General features: G+C 46.2%; 1 long non-coding RNA gene across 1 annotated transcript; it reads left to right on the top strand.

The window, feature by feature from the left end:
* Positions 1-2,898: 2,898 nt before the first annotated feature.
* On the top strand, positions 2,899-6,882 carry LOC120702591. The gene is made up of 2 exons (XR_005686460.1): positions 2,899-3,032; positions 6,172-6,882. It is a non-coding gene; the product is annotated as an uncharacterized LOC120702591 (long non-coding RNA).
* The last annotated feature ends 317 nt before the right edge of the window (positions 6,883-7,199 follow it).

Below are 7,199 nucleotides of genomic sequence, written 5' to 3' on the forward strand. Positions count from 1 at the left end.
AGGAAAGAAGAAAAAAAAGATGCAACCTGTGTGGAGCAGATGGTCACACTTACAAGATGTGCCCTAAAATTCAAGAAGATAATGCTGGTGCTGAGGTTGGACCTTCTGGAAATCCCAACGATGGATTGCCTCCGGATTTTGGAGCCCGTCGCGTCTAGATTTCGTTATGTGTGCATATGTATTTGAACCAGATGTCTGAATATGTATTCCGACCTGTATGTGATAATTACATTTTGTTATGTATGAATATGTATTTGCACCAGATTGTAGCATGTAATATTACGAAGGTATTTGTGTAGTAACATTTCTTGGTTGTATTTCTAAATGTGTAGGTTGGTTCAATTATATTGCTCGTTTGGGTTTTGAAAGCTTTATTTGAATTGTTCTGTGTTTAGCTTGAAGGTCTTTTACTGGTTGACCAGATGGGATTGCAGAGAAGAAAATCAAGATAAGAGCATCCGTAAAGGAGAAAGGCATCATCATCTGAAGTCAAGTTCCTTCGGTAGCAAAAGGAAAAGTTTCTGTAATTAATATTTTCCTTAGAGTTGTTCTGTACTTTTCAACTCTCCTTGAAGAATTATGAAAAGAAAAATCAAAGACTCCACTTGTACAAGATGAAAAGTGTTCATGCATTTAATAGAGTTTCCACTGTACGCTCCCTGATTATATATATGATGGCTGGAAGAACAATCCAAGAACACAGAAGAGAGTGGTAACTCAAAATTCATATCTCACTGGAAAAACTAGAAAGTGTACTGAAAATAGAAGGGTAGTTACGAATCATAAATTTTCGATTTGCAATACAGTTTTGTAAACAATGCTACGATTACAAAGCAGAGGCCTAAGGCGTTCGTACTACTAGATACTTGAACAATGAAAAGCATGACATGTGCAACACAATAACCTCGTGTTGTGAGTAAACCTAACATGCCTTAGGAAATGTAAAATGCTGGGATTACATGGTGATGTTTTACTGAGTACACCGGGGATATTTTCCCTTCCTAATAGCTTCAGACCCTGCTTCCTTAGCACGACGGGCCCTCTCTCGCTTCCTCTCCCTATCAGCTTCACGTTCTTCTGCCTTCTGACGTTCCACTTCTGCAATCCTCTTCTGAATCTCTTTCTGGTTTTTCTTGCGCTTCTCCTCCATCTGTTCTTCATGCAGCATTCGTTGCCACCTTTGTGCAGCCCACCTTGCTTGACACTCCACGTGGTCCTTATCCTGCTGAGATTGCTCGGTGTCTAACCACTGCACGAAATCACATAGAGGCGGTGGAGTCTTTCCCCAAATCATGTTAGAAGTCATTACTAGATCTGAAAGTGACAAACTCTGATAGTGTTTTGTAGTACCTTTGCTCGGTCCTTGCCGTAATGCTTGGGCGGGTCGTACTCGTAATTCTCACACATGAAGAATCTCTTGCCAAAGTCGTCCCCCAAAACCCTTGATTTCATTAGTTTGCACAAGGATCCGCAAAAACACATAGGCACCTGGACTCCTTGGAGGACTGTTTCCGTCACCTTATTCCATGGAATGTACGTGGATCCTGAGGATGCCATGGTGTTGAGCCTTGGCAATCACAAGTGATCAATCAGATTGCTAATATACTATATCAACACTAATCATTATCAGTAACTACACCTAAATGTACCACTAATCACTCCTAACAATAATTAAACTGATTGCTAAACTGTTTTCTAACATTTTCTAAACATTTTCTAACATTTTCTATAATTTTCTACAATTTTCTATAATTTTCTACAATTTTCTAATATTATCTTGCATTTTTTTGATTTTCTAATACTTGTCTAACAATTTTCTAGTATTTTCTAATACTAAATCTAACACTAAAATGTACTATATCAACGCTAATCATTATAAGTAACTGCACCTAAATGTACCACTAATCACTCCTAATAATAATTGAACTGATTGCTAATCTACTGTTAAAAAAAATAATTACAACATAATATATTTATAAAATGTAGAAAATTTTAGTTACCTAAAGTCGCCGGCTTGAAATCTGACAGGGCTTCGCCGCTTTGCCTCACCCTCACCCCTCCCTCTCTTTTCTTTTTTTCTGGATTTTTAGTAAGCTAAATGGGTGTGAGGGTAGGGCCGGAAACGAGCCGAGCCAGGCTCGGCTCGGCGAGGCTCGGTGCATGAGCGAGCCGAGCTTGGCTCGACTCGATAGTTTGGCGAGCTCGCTAAGGAGGCTCGGCTCGGCTCGAAGCCGGCTCGCGAGCCGGCTCGAGCCTGCGAGCCTGGCACAAAATATATACTATGCATTTAGTATACACATTATAAGACATTGACTAGTGCATATAAATATATAAAGCGCATACATGTGTTGAAATGAAAGTAATCAATAAACAATAATCATATTAAGCATAGATATAGATTAATATTGGTATTGTTACACCACAGGTTAGGGTTAGAGTGTTTCATAATAGCCTATGAACCATTATGAGGCTCAGTGGACTGCGCTCGCGAGCCGGCTCGGCTCGGCTGTCATTTTCACGAGGCTAAGAAGTAGGCTCGGCTCGACTCGTTGGAGGCTCGCGAGACGCTCCGAGCCTTGCCGAGCCGAAGCGAGCTCGAGCCAGCTCGCAAGCCTCGAGCTATTTTTCCAGCCCTAGGTGAGGGGCAGCCCGGTCGCCCAGCTGCCGGGCGGTAGGGGGGGCCGGCCGCACGGTCCCAGGGACATGTCTGCAATTATTTTTCGAGTTTTTTCTGCGGATAAGCCACTGCCGCCCGGCCGCCGGCGGTCAGGTCCCGGCCGCCCGGCAGCTGGGCGGCCGGGTATATTTCTGTAAATTTTCATATCGAAAATATATTTTTATAAAGAACGGAAATAAAAAATAAAAAAATAAAAAAACCGCCTAGAAACTTCCGGCAACTTCCTTTTCCACCGCCTGATCGGATCAGCCGCCGAGTCCCCTCCTCTCCTCGGCCGCCTCCCTCCGAGCTCACCGTCGACCGCGCATCCCCATCTCGCCGCGCGCCGTCGCAGGCCATACATCTGGATGGTCAGGTCAGTCTCCTCTCCTCCCCGGCGGCGGTGCCCCCCCCCCCCCCCCTCCCCCCCTCCCCTTGCTTTCAGATGGACCATTTCGCCGTTCGTCAGTCAGCGCGGACTTCCACCCGCAGCGCAGTAGAGTTCGGATGCGCTCTTTCCACCGACCATTCGTGTCCACCTGCTAGGATTTCTTCCGCCGCTTTGTTTGCTCGTTCAGATTTGAGCTCCCTTGCACTGACGGAACATTGCCCATGGCCGCGCGCTCCCCTCCTGAGAACCCGAGGGTAGCGTGCTGCCACGATGCGGGGCCGTGATGCTCGGTCGCGGCCTCATGGGCAGACAGCGAAATTCAGCCGCTTTGGCCGCTCTGCTGTGTTGAGTAGCGACAGTTTGAGCGAGGGGTAGGGCTTACAGTTGCAGTGTCACTGCAGCAAACCAACCATGATGATATCCTTTTCCCCCTACCAGTGGGAATTGAAATCTGCTGCCTTTTGAGAATTATAGTTCTGTCATCTGCAGTATTTTTATAGTTCTTGGGACAAGCCCCAGTACATTTGCATTTTTTTTGAAAGTTTAGTACATTTGCATTTGCATTGTCAAGCAGAGTTCAATGTTGAGTATTGACATGATCCTGTCAGAGATAGGCAGATCTAGTCCAATGCTGGTGAGTGCAGTTCTCTGACCTCAATACCACGGGGATCTTAACTATATACCATTATAACGATTGCCACCTCCTGAGATAGCATTCTTGTTTTTGGCACTACGTTTTTAACAGTGAAGAGAGAAAATCTTGTTTTTGGCACTACGTTTTTAGCAGTGGAGAGAGAAAATCTTTACATTTTTACCACTCTGACTCACGTGGCACGCCACATCCTCGCTCCGGTGTGTATCCGAGTCAGCGTAGCAATGTCAAATGACCGCCGATACCCCTCGCGTCTCTCTTCTCCACCCCGCGCGTGTGTCGTCCACGCACCCTTTCTTCTTTCTTCTGCTTGCTGGGAGCGACGGGAACGACGCCGACACTGAGTCATCGTCCTCTTCTGCTCGCATGTGTCAGGCCGGTGCAATGTCAGGCCGTGGGCCCCACCCCTTGATTAGCGGGTCTCTGGATGTGGAAATCTCGGATAAGCTTGGGCGTGCATGTGGACCTGGAGACCGTGCGGCGCCGGATGGACACGGCGGCGGGCTCGCGCGGCACCGGCTGGACACGGCGGCGGCAACGACCACTACCCCGCGCACGAGCTCTACCGCGACCTGCTGCTGCTCTGCACGAACGCCGTGGTCTTCTTCCCGCGCGGCACCCCCGACCACGCCGCGGCAGCCGAGGCTCGCGCGCTCGTCACTGGGCATGCGTCGCCGCCGGCGGGGAGCATGCAGGCCGCGACGTTCAGCTCCTCGCGCTCACTGCCGAGCGGCGAGCGCGCGCAGGCCGCTGAGGCCAGCGGCGGCTGCTCCAGCTGCGGCAGCTCGCCCCCGCCCCGGCGGCGCCGCGGAAGGGGCGGCTCCCGCGCTCCGTCTCGCCGTACGCCGCGCGCCGGCGCTCTGACGCCTGTGCGTACGCGACCTCATCATCGTCGCGGTCGCAGCAGCAGCCCATCCTGCTCTGCTTCCGAACGCCGCAGATCAGCCTCGCCGCGGCCGCCTTCCGCGCCGACGAGCCTGTGGAGGAGGGCGGCGGCAGGAAGAAGGCCGCGCAGAGGCGGTCCTTCGTGTCAGCGATCTTCGGCGGCGGGGCGGTGAGAGAGGGGGTGGCAGGGCGGCGGCCGGCTGCGCGGCTGCCCGGTGCTAGGTGCTGCGCCAGCTCCACGCCGCCCTCCTCCAGCGCGGCGCGCCCGATGCCCACGCCGGGGCCGCCGCTAGCCGCAGCCCGGCCGTACATACTAAATTTATTCTTCTCGATGGCCTCCTGCCCTAAGTTTTCAAAGTTTTCACAAGTTATGCCTTTCTTAGGATTCAAACTCAGTTCGCCATACACTTGTGGCTTGTGATTTCTTGAACCTGAGGTGAGATTCTGTGATTTGATTGGTTGAGTTCGTCGTGTACATCTCATTACTGATGCAATAATACAACAGAAGTAGGGTCACTATCATTACAATGAAGATGAGATGACAGGTATGGAGAAGCGTTCTTTTGGAACATATTAGTCAGCATTCTTTTCTTTTCCCAAAGGTATGGAGAAGCGTAGACACATGAAAAATTTACTGAGTCAACATGGAAATAAAGGCAGAAAAGGGAACCTCTGTAAGAGGATCAAAAAGGGACCAGGGTGTTTAGGGCATTTTACATTTCTTTGTTTTCTTTTTGCACTTTTCTTGTTTGCATTTGCTAGTTCAAAGTACGGAAGTTAAGTTTAGTGATGTCCTTCCAGCAATACTGAACAGCAAACATGCAGTTTTAACTTCATTGTTGTGTGCTCTGACCGATTCTACTTAGTTTGTGTCGTTTCCCTGTACGGAAGCTGTTCTTTCTCTTTTACTTTACATTTCCATGGCGGCTTTTAGATAAGCACATGGACTGTACGAAGATGATTTGACCTTTTTGCATTATTGAAGAACAATAGAGATGCTTACAAGAAACAGGTTCAATGAGATCTTAGCTGTCTTATGCTCTGCTGCCCTGGTCATAAGTTCATCCTCAAATGTTTAGCACCCTATTGTCGCTCTCGCCTACATATAAATATTCCGTGTCAATACCAAAGAGCCAATGAGGTCTGAGCTTAACAGCAAGGAACCAAATTTTACTTTTAGGTCTTATGCAATGCAGCCTAAAAGGTAAGAAAGATGTTCTGTGTTCTTTGAAATGCACAATTCAATGCTTGATGAAAGCATTGACCTGCATCATTATTATAAGTGTTTTATGGCTGTGCAAACTACTGAGATGATTTGTTAACAAATTTAATTTTTCAAAGCTTAGACTTCTGTTATTCCCAATTTTCAATTGCATATGGGGGTTTGTTTAATTTGATCACTATTGAAGTTTATCAAAATGAAATGTTGCAGTAGCATTCCAAGTACAATGCGACAATGCATAGCTTCTCCCTTACACATAATCCGTCGACTTTTGTGAGCAACAGCATTGCTGCATTCTTTTCTGAAGTTATTTTTGGATAAATGCTAAATTTAGATCTAAACACTACGTCCTTCGTATTTTGCAGCTTGATCTCATTTCTCCTGCATATTTGCCCATCTGCTGACAGTCAGTGAGTGGTTGAACTTTTCTATATGTTTGCGGGGATGACGCACCTCTCTTGTTTGAATTATTCCGTTCAATTGCTTCATACAAAAATTCATCTTTGGAGGGAGATGTAAAGAATATCTTATCTTGATCTAATTTTGCGCGATTTGGTTTACTTGTGTGTATTTTACTGCATTTCCAGCCGGCCATCTTCTCTTCAGTTTGACAGGCTATTTTTTTTTAAAAAAAATGGTTGATCTCTCCATTTTTCTCTACTTATGTGCTGCTCCTATGAGATAACTCTATTGCAACCGCAGTTGTCCATCATGGACATGATCTTAACTCTTGTTTTGAATTCTGTACAGCTGGTTGATCTCTCCATTTTTCTCTACTTGTGCGAGGTCTGTTGGATTGTGAATGCAGCCAAATTTGGTGGACCTAGCTAGTTTATTTATTTATTCATACGAATGTTATCCACTTTTGAAGTAAGCCCGTGTATGATTATGTACTATAGGTTGGAGGTCAGATACAGCCGGGAGACTTGCGTCAGCTGCAATTTATTTGATGCTTACAAGACTACGTCGTGGCAGTGCTAGCATAGGCAGCTTGACCATCCCTCTCTTTGATGCAAATCTGAGATACTTTTATTATAAAAAAATATGTTGAAATAGAAAGTACTAAATTCTCTTAAGGTCAACAAATTGATGGGTAACTGACAATGATGCTTCATGGAATTTTTTAAAGAAAAAAAAAGGTGGAAACAGATAGGTTCGAGTACCATGTAACTAGCACGTTTGGTCCACATCGTGCGATGAGATGATTACGGACGCCAGATCCTAGTTTGTCTTGGACAAATAATTGCCATGTACTTGTGCATTGTAGATGGTCAACTACAAGGTTAGGATAGTCTCCAAAACTGGTACTTTGGTACCAGAGCTTCAAGTTCTACATGTAATCTTTTTTTTTTTTGCGAAACCAAAATCTTATGTATAATCTGTGTATTCCACA

Source organism: Panicum virgatum, chromosome 4K (assembly GCF_016808335.1).
Source record: "Panicum virgatum strain AP13 chromosome 4K, P.virgatum_v5, whole genome shotgun sequence".
Lineage (NCBI taxonomy): Eukaryota > Viridiplantae > Streptophyta > Magnoliopsida > Poales > Poaceae > Panicum > Panicum virgatum.